A 10,687-nucleotide genomic window follows, 5' to 3' on the forward strand; every position below is an offset into this window, starting at 1 on the left:
ATGGAGAGGAGCCTGAGGAAAAGAAAGTCCAGTGACAGGCCCAAAGTGGGATCCAACTCAAGGGGAGGTCCCAAAGCCTGACACTATTACTGAAGCTATGGAATACTCACAAAAAGGGACCCATCATGACTGCCCTCTGAAAGACCCAACAAGCAGCTGAAAGAATCAGGTGCAGATATTTGCACCCAACCAGTGGACAGAAGCAGCAGAGCCCTGCTGTTGAATTAGGGAAGGCTGAAAGAAGCTGAGGAGAAGGGTAATCTTGTAGGAAGACCAGCAGTCTCAATCAATATGGACTCCCAAGATCTCTCAAACACTGGACCACCAAACAGACAGCATACATCAGCTGATATTAGGACCCCAACACACATACAGCAGAGGACTTCCGGATCTGTGTTCATTCAGAGATGAAGCACCTAACCCTCAAGAGACTGGAGGCCCCAGGGAGTTTAGAGGTCAGGTGGGGTGGGGGTGGGGACATACACGTGGAGACAAGGGGTGGGAAGAAGGTATGGGATGTGGATCAGCTGGGGGGGGTGGATGTGGGGGAAGAAAATTTGGAGGATCAAAAATAAATTAATAATTTTTTTTAAAAATTTAAACATTCTCAATAAAATACTGGCAAATTAAGGAAAAAAAAAGATGATGAGAGTTATTGACAAGTGTGGGCTCTGCTCTAAACAAGACATTTATAGCCCTCCCTCTAAGGTTCAGGGAACATTGAAGAAAAGTAAATATGAAGTATTTACGAAGTGAAATGTAAGGTACAGGACTATAAAATGTCATTCTTTAGACTTGATAAATTACTGCAAACAACATAGCTCACAATGGCTGTGCTGGGGCCACACAATATTGATGCTATTAACAATCAGCTGTGGGATGGGGAGGCTATCCTAGCATCCTAACCCCTACTGTTCAGCTATTGGCTATTGGTAGATACTGAGAGAGTGAGAACTGTTTTCCCTTGTATACCCACTGCCTAGCCCATCAGTGACATCCAACTGATATCTCCAAAGTCATGGTCTAAGAGATGGTCCCTGTTATACACAGTGAGTCACAAAACAAAACAAATAGATATAAATGTGTGAGAGAGATTTGTGGGGAGAAGGTCGGTACAGGTGTGGTAGAGAGATTAGAGGGGATAAGGATTGAGTGTGGTCAGTATGCATTGTATATATGTGTAGAATTCTCTACGAACAAATTTAATTAATTAAAAAAACAATAACTCAAATAGCAATATGAATTCAAGAAAATGAAATTATATTTAAGCTAAGTTAATCTATGCGAATTGAATTGATATTTAAATTGTTTTCTTTATATGAATTTCATTATAATTATCCAAAACATCTCATTATGCAGGGTATTAAATAATTCATGAATAAAGCTGAAATGCCAACATTAGTAGCATGGCTGTGCAGAGGGAAGAATTTGGGGCTTAAACTCAGAAATGATTGTTCTTCGTGAAAACTGAATATTATCATAAGTATCTTAAGTATCTGAGAAAGATGACATTTTAGGCATAGAGCAAGTGATAAATTAGCTACCAAAGTAAGATTTCAAAATGGGGGAGTTTGGGTGAGCACATTAAGAGCTTCCATACTCACTAGGAACCATTTTTCATTTCTAGCTGGCTTAGTTGGCCTATTTGATCATGCTCTATTGGTCTTGGTATTTTTAAATTTTTAAAGCTGCATGTTAACCTTATGCTACCCAAGGCAGTAGTGGATAACTCTACACTCTCTACTCTGGGTTTTTTGATATGCCTGAGACATCTGAACTTTTCTATTCATTGTGATCACAACCCATGTACAGGCATTTGGTCAGTGTAGGCAGACTGATACTGTTGAAGCTCTACAAATCCATGAGTGGGCCCCCAAACACTATAGAAATGTGTACAAAGATCATAAGATAAACATGTCTAGGTCTCTACCCTGTTGCTGTGAGGGTTATCTTCATCATGATCATGATCATCAGCCAATCATCTACATGATCCCTTATCTTTACTTAGGACACTCATGTCGTACATTAACTTTTTTTTTTAATTAAAATGGTTCACAGTTATATATATCCAGATTAGCAGAGAAGCAATGTTCTTGTCTCTGCTCTCATGAATTAATAAAGAGCTCTGAGGGGTCTCATTGTACTTGTGCAGTGCTTGCTTGCTGCAAAGTATTCTTGGAAAACTTGTTGGCACTGTGGAAAATTCATGTTCAAGCCCTATTTTCTTCTGTGTTGTATCTGTAACTGTTGAATGGTTTTAGTATTGTAAACAGAAGGATATGCCTATCAGGGATCTTGTTTTTTAATTATTGGAGACCCATTCATCTGGTTGTCTGGATGGAGAAGGGAAGAGTCCTTTCCTCACAGTGTTATCTTTGAGTTTGAGAGGTCTCTGTAATCTAACAACATGGGCAAGCTCTTCTAGAGGTATTTTCTTGGGAGATCTTGCTGCTCCTTTGAGTTGTAATAGCCAAGGATTTTCTGAGTCAACTCTGGTTGAACTTGGGTATTATAACTCTTGATTCTTTCATGCCACAGTGCCCAGAAGTCTCCAGGAGAGCTATGTAAGAAGACCACATGGAGCACATGATCTCAAGGCTCCTCCACTTCACCTTGATTCCCTAGATAATATGTCCTGGAAGTCCTTTTTCCCCTCTCTGTCACACCAGGATTTACATTCTGTTACAAGAGAAAAGACATTGTGTCTAAGAGTCAAAACAGTTAAATCATATAACAAGAATAGGAAAAATGCAAATATAGCAATGATGCCTAAAGTGAATATAGGAGGCAAGGGTTTTGTTTGTTTGTTTGTTTGTTTGTTTGTGTTTTTTTCCTTAAAGGATGGATTTTTTTATGAGAACACTGAAACCCAAGGGACTGAATGGCTTACTCAAGAGAAGAGAGTAAAGATAGAAATAGATCCATGTCCTTTTGATTCCTAAAAAGGAGCAAATAGGTATGAACATTATCTTGGTTGTCTTTAGTTGGGACAGGCACATCAGTTGGGCAAGGCTCTGAGTATACAGATTTTGACACCATTGTCTACATCAAGAACAAGCCTAGGTTCTGACAAAATCCACACAGGTTGGGCCAGCAAAATGGCTTAGCATGTAAAGGCATTTGCTGCTAAGCCCAATAATCACAGTTTAATCCCTATCTTAGAAGGAGGCACACTCACACACTCATGCATGCACACACTAAATCAATGTAATGAAACTATCTTTGAGAATCCATTCAGGTCATCTGCTGTAGCTACACCTCTCAGAGCTCCTTGGTCTGATGCTGTCTACATTATTGTTGGTTTTTCCTTCTACCAAGCATTAGGCCAGGATAAAAGTTTCTATGATATTTATACATTGATGAAACCCCCTTTCTTCTCAGTTCTGTCCTTCATCGGAATAAGAAGACAGGAATGAACCTACCTCAAGGGCTCAGGTCTTGGTAGGCACTGGCCCATTGTAGACTCTTGATTAATGTTTGTTGTATGTACAGAGATGGGTCTCCAGCAGCCACATTTATCAGAGTAATTGCCAATTCACCACTCCCTCAGAAGGCAGCAGGGCCACACCAGAACAACCTGAGTGGTTTCCCTAAACAGAGAGTAGCACTTTATCAGATTAGCAGCAACCATTTGCCTTGTAGGGAAGCAATTTGTAAGCTGGCAATTGAGTCATCAGGAAACCTGGCCTGAAAAGCAAGGGCAAATGAAGTCAGAAGGATCACTGTATTGACTCTTTTTGGAAACTTGCTGGAAAATGCATAGAATGTGCCAGTTTGTAAGAAAGGAGAAATAAGAAGACACAAATAGAAAGAGAAAGAGGCAAGGCTCAGTACTGATGACACTTCTTATATGAGTTGAGGAACTAGCTGCTTTTGGGACCATGCCCCTCTCATTGAGTGCCTATAGTGACAAGATGTCTGCTGTTTGAGGAGGCAGAGAGCCTCTGTTTCTAGAAAAGCCAAAGGAATCCTCTCGGAATTGGCTAAGAACATGGTCTTGCTTTAAGAATACTGACTTAATCTCTGCCTGACAAACCCTGATTTGGCCTGCTTGTGTGTTTGGTTCTGTTCAAGCTGGACCTTAGTGCTTGCTGCTCTTGATCTTATCCATAGCAAGAAAATGACCCATGGCTTTTTAAACATAGAAGGTTCAGAGCCTACCATAGGCCTGCTGAGCTCTAGGTGGGCATTGAAGAGGTAGATGGTGTTAGCAAGAGCAGTATTACTTTTATCATCTCTGTTGTCTTGGGGCTTGGTTCCCAGTCTGCTGCAGAAATAGTCTCACCTATTTCTTCCCAGGGCAGCAGCTAGTCTTTCTTGGTCTGACTGACTTTTATCTGTTCCTGTGCTTCTCTAGTTTCACATGGCTTCCAACTTCTTTTACCATTTAAAATCTCCCCAGGGAGAGCAGCTACATCAGCAGGAACTTGAGTGGACAGTAAGAGCAGCTTCCAGAGATCTGTGTTGAAAGAGATTTTCAAATCAATTGCACATTGGCAATTTTATTTTCAAAGAATTGTTTAGCTCTGATGAATTAAAAAACCTTAATGGGGGTTGATCAAAACTCATTTCTAGTTTTGTTTCTACAGTAATAGAAGAACTCTGCATTCTACGACTGTGTTGGATAGCTGTATGTCAACCTGGCACAAGCTAGAGTTTATCTGAACGAGGGACCTGACATTGAGACAATGTTTCCTTAAGATCTGGCTGTAGGGCATTTTCTTAATGATTGATGGGGGAGGTCCCAGCCCAGCTGGGTGGGGTTACCCTTGGGCTGGTGGTCCTGTGCTCTAGCCTGAGTGAGGTAACACAATCACAAAAGAACATACATAGTATACACTCACTGATAAGTGGATATTAACCCTGAAGCTCAGAATACCCCAGATACAATTCATAGACCAAATGAAGCTCAATAAGAAGGAAGACCAAAGTATGGATACTTTGGTCCTTCTTAGAACAGGGAACAAATTACACATGGAACATAGACTGAAGGAAAGACCATCCAGAGACTACTCCACCTGGGGATCCATCCCATATACAGTCCCCAAGCCCAGACACTATTGTGGATGCCAACAAATGCTTGCTGAGAGGAGTCACATATTCAGAGGTGGATGCTCTCAGCCACCCAATGGACTGAGCACAAGGTCTCCAACAAAGGAGCTAGAGAAAGGACCAAAGAAGCTGAAGGAGCTTGCAGATAGGAAGAACAACAATATGTACCAACCAGCACCCCAGAGCTCCCAGGGACTAAACCACCAACCAAAGAGTACACATGGAGGGACCCATGGCTCCAACTGCATATGTATCAGAGGATGGCCTTCTTGGACATCAATGGGAGGAGAGGCCCTTGGTCCTGAGATGCCCTAGTGTAGGTGAACCCCAAGATAGGGACACAGGAGTGGGTGAGTTGGAGAGCAGGGGAAGGGGAGGATGGGATAGGAGGTTTTCAGAGGGGAAACCAGGAAAGGGGATAACATTTGAGATATAAATAAAGAAAATATCTAATTAAAAAGGAAGGAGAAAGCAGGCTGAGCAAGCCATGGGGAGTAAGCTAATGAGCAGTATCCCTCCATGATCTCTGCATTCACTTCTGTGTCCAGGTTCCTATCTTGAGTTCCTGTTCTGACTTCCTTACATGATCAACAATGAATCCTTTCCTCCCCAACTTGCTTTTTTGGACAGGGTGTTTAATTGGAGCAATAGAAGCCCTAACTGGGACAAGGGCTTAGCAATTTAATCTGTCCTGAACAAAAGAAGGGACAAAACCTTTGTTTAGTTACAGATCCCCTAAAGAGCCCTTAAATCATAATCCATGTTTGATATCTTTCTACAAGAGGCCCTCCAGATCCACCATATTATTGATATATAAACACGATGATAATTATGTATAAACTCCATAGTTCTTACGTGTATTTGATGGTAATAAGAATGTAGTGATACAAAACTACATTATGTGTGTGTGTATGTATGTATGTGTGTGTGTGTATTTATGTGTGTAGTTTCCTTTAAGACTTCCATTACCTCATAAATTGATTATTACTGTTCTGTCTCCATTTAATAAATAGTAAAGCAGGATAAGAAAGATTAAGCAATAATCTTGATAGCAGTTCTTATTTATTAAGTATGGACTCATAAGCCTGTTCCAAGTGATCTGCATGTAGCAATTGAATCCTTCTCGCAATGCCTTTACATTTTTTAAAAGATTTATGTATGTATGTGGAGTTTGAACTCAGGACCTCTGGAAGAGCACTTAGTGCTCTTAACCACTGAGTCATCTCTCAAGCCCCCTGCAATGCCTTTTCTAGGGAAGACTTAATATTAAGTGAATTGTCTGAGGACACATAGTCTCTATTTGAGGTTAATTTCACCACTCATGACAACTGTCATGGAGAAAACACAGATAATTCTACAGCAGATCAGTCTCCCATGTAAAAGTACATGGGAAATTTCACACACCCAGCATTAAACATACAAACACATCTATCGCATTTGGGTCCTAGACAGATAGGAAGCTCTGCAAGATGATGGGAAAAGTTGATTTCATGTTTATCTCCCAAATATAAACACTTGGCAGCCTGAGGCTTAGCAAGTGTTATTAGACATATAAGTGAATGAACATAAAATAATTTTGTTGCTCTGTCATTGACTGATTTTGTGATCTTGGCAGTAATTTGGTCTCCCTGTTTTGCTTCCTTCACACAAGATGCTGAAAAAAAAAAGTAGAAGCATAGAATCAGTCCTTATCACTGAGACTGCCCTAGATGCTGGCTGTATTTGGGGGGAGAGGATGTTGAATATTGAACCACTGCCTCAGGGAACTCAAAGGGCTGAGAGAACAATGTACAACTTGGTCCTATATATTCAGAGTAATTTCCCCTGAACATCAAGCCTTAGCAGGAATCACCTGCATAGTTCAAAACACTATTAACCAAGCAAGTCATAGAAGGAGTGATAGGTGTCCCTCATTAATGGACTTTTTCCAACCCCGGGATCTTTCCCTCCTGCCATTAGATCTGTGACAGCTTGGCTCCCTGGCAGTGGGGCCTTTGCAGTTGGAATCAAGGCTGTTCCCAGTAGACATGAAATCAGGAAGTTGTTCTGAGTTGTTTGAGCAGGCCCAATAAAATTACATGAGCACTTAAAATCAATAGAGTAAGAGTCAGAGAGGGAAATGGGGGACAGAGTAGAATAGCTATTGATGCCAACCTAACAGGGGATTGATTCCATCACGTAAAGAACTGAAAACACTGAACACTAAGACATCAGATAATCAGATTTTAAAAATGGGCAGATGAACAGAATAGATTTTTTTTTCAAAAAATTTCTCCTTTCTTTCAAATGGTCTGTAAGTAAATGAAAAATGTTCAGTATCTTTAGTCATTAGGGAAATGCAAATCCAAACTACTTTAAGAGGGAGCGGCTTATCAGGTCTTTCTCCTCCCCATGGACGTATTGGCAGTTGAAAGCTGATAAAAGGGAAAGTCGGCTTGCAGCATGGTAGTGGGAGTTCATAGCTTTGCCATGATGCATTGATGGTCCTATGGCTATGGACTTGTACCAGCACTAACTGGACTCAGTGGGAAGTTTACAAAAGAAGACCCAGAGTTGAGAGAGGGTTGGTGAGAGGTATCTGGAGGAGTGAAAGTATAGAAATTGCCAAAGAATAATTAAAAATCACCACCATGAAGATTCCATCTTACCCCGGTCACAAAGATTATCCTCAAAAAGAAAAAAGTAGTAAATTCTGCTAAGGATGGGGGTGGGGAGGAACTTAGACACTGTCAGAATGTAAATCAGTACAGCGCCATGGAAATCGGTATGGAAGCTTCTCAGAAAACTAAAAGTAGAAGTACCATATGATCCAGCTATAACCGTTCTGCGTGTGTATCCGAGTCCGCTTACTATAGTGACACTTGAATACTCACATTCCTTGTGGTGTTATTCACAAGAACCAAGCTATGGACTCAGTCGCGGTGTCCATCAGTAAATGAATGGATAAAGAAAATGTAAATATATACCCTTGGTTTTATTCCACTGCAGAGAAGAATGTTTTCACAAAGACAAGGATTGTATTTTTTCCCTTATATATGAAAGTGTGGCATTCAGTAAGGACAAGAAGATAAGGGGTGGGGGCTACTAGGGAAGAGAAGAGAGGAATATAAGAAATTATATAGTACTATGCCCACATATGCCCATATATGTACCCATGCTTGCAGGTACATGAGTGTAGTACTATCCACTAGAGAATGGGCACCCTCCCAGTGGCCATACCCAAGAGGAAAACTGACTTTCTCTACCTTAGTATTCATCAACTACCAATAGGGTAAGTATGGCCAACAGTATTATGTAACATATAGAAATGTCATAATATATGAAAGCATATAGAAATATATAGAGATGAAGCCCTCTACTTTATGCAACATAAAAGTTTTTTTTTTAAATGTAATAGAAGAGAAATAGTTGAAAGCAATTGGAGAAAGCATTGTGACCCTCTGTGTGGTGGCTTAAAAGATGAAGACAAGGACCATGAGCCAAACATGCAGGCAGCCTTAGGGCTGAACACAGATACTGGGTGACAGGCAAAAGGGACCAGGAACTCTATAATAACTGCATGCAAGGAAAAATTTCTAATACCATGAGTGCCTATAGACAAAAAGCCTGTTCTTGTCTCCAAGAAGAAATGAAATCCAGGAGGTGCCTTAACTTCAGCCTTGTGAGACTTGTAGTACAGCGACCATCTAATCTACCAGATTTCAGAGCTCTAAAGCTTATTTTGGGAGCTCAGGCCACCTACCAAAGCAGGAACATCTTTTAGTGCCTCAACAATGAGTGTACTTGGGTACTCTACTGTAAATAAGACAAAGAGCCTAAAAGGAGACACCAAGGAACTTAGTGCTTGTTGAGTCAGGGGTGGACAGCACCCATTCGTTCTAGTAACAAAGGGAGCAGTTTGGACTTTGAAACTGAGGTGGATTAGCAGGTGGCATCTGAAGAAGTTCTGAGTCCTGTTGCTGGAGATGTCTTATTTGGTGGGGAATGAGAAAAATGGCTTCCTATTAGCTAAACCTGGTGGTAAGCCAGCAGTCACAGAAACCTAGGAGAATACAGTTGGCAAGAAAGAGCACACCTGAGAAAGACTGGGGTACGGGGAACAAGGCGGGGAGCAAGATGAATCTCGGATAAATAAGTCGAAGACAAAAATGACATCTCTTTGGAGATTTGAAAGGAGCCACCATCGTGTAAATGTACATTTTCTGTATCCATTCCAGTTTCTTTACCAGGGTACTTAGTGCTATGAACTCTCCTCTTAGCACTGCTTTCATTGTGTCCCATAAGTTTGGGACATTTTCACTAAATTCCAGGAAGTCTTTAATTTCTTTATTTCTTCCCTGAACAAGTTATAATTGAGGAAAGAGTTGTTCAGTTTCCAAGTATATTAGGGCTTTCTGTAGTTTTTGCTGTTATTCAAGACCAGTCTTAAGCCATGGTGATCTGATAGGATGCATGGTATTATTTCAATCTTCTTGTATCTGTTGAGGGTTGTTTTGTGACCAGTTATATGATCAATTTTGGAGAAGGTACCATAAAGTGCTGAGAAGAAGGTATATTCTTTTGTTTTAGGGTGAAATATTCTGTAGATATCTGTTAACCTCTCTTAGTTTCACTGTGTCTCTGTTTAGTTTCTGTTCCAATTACCCCTGGTGAAAGTGGGGTGTTGAAATCTCCCACTATTATTGTGTGGGGTTCAATGTGTGTTTTTAGTTTTAGTAAAGTTTCTTTTATGAATTTGGGTGCTCTTGCATTTGGGACATAGATGTTCAGAATTGAGACATTCTCTTGATGGATTTTCCTCTTGATGAATATGAAGTATCCTTCTTCATCACACTTGATAACTTTTGGTTGAAAGTCTATTTTATTGGATATTAGGATGGCAATTCCTGGTTCTTTCCTGGAACCATTTCTTGGAAGACCTTTTCCATCCTTTTATTCTGAGATAGTGCATTTTTGTTATTGAGGTGTGTTTCTTGTCTGCAGCACAATGCTGGATCTTGTTTGAGTAACTAGTCTGTTAGCTTATGTCTTTTTATAGGTGAGTTGAGTCCAAATTAATATTGAAAGATATTAAAGAGAGATGACTGTTGGTTCATGATATGTTTGTTTTTGTAGGTGGTTTTATGTGGTTGTGGCTTTCTGCTTTTGACTTTGTTGTCCTTTCTTTGGTGCTGGTATCCTCCTTGTGTTGGAGTTTTCCTTCCAGGATCCTCTGTAAAGCTTGGTTGGTAGATAGATACTGTCTGAATTTGGTTTTGTCCTGGAATATTTTGTTTTCTCCATCTATGTTTATTGAGAGTTTTGCTGGGTATAGTAGCCTGGGCTGGCATTTGTGTTCTCTTAGAGTCTGCATGACTGTTAATCAGGCTCTTCTGGCTTTCATAGTTTCTGTTGAGAAGTCTAGTATAATTCTGATAGGTCTACCTTTGTTTGTTACTTGACCTTTTCCCCTTGCAGCTTTTAATATTCTTTGTTTGCTCTGTGCATTTAGTGTTTTGATAATTATGTGATGAGAAGATTTTCTTTTCTGGTCCCATTTATTTGTTGTTCTATAGGCTTCTTATAACTTTGTGTCCTGTCTTTCTTTAGGTTGGCAAAGTTTTCTTCTATGATTTTGTTGAAGACATTTTCAGGT

Source organism: Mus caroli, chromosome 5, assembly GCF_900094665.2.
Source record: "Mus caroli chromosome 5, CAROLI_EIJ_v1.1, whole genome shotgun sequence".
Taxonomy (NCBI): domain Eukaryota; kingdom Metazoa; phylum Chordata; class Mammalia; order Rodentia; family Muridae; genus Mus; species Mus caroli.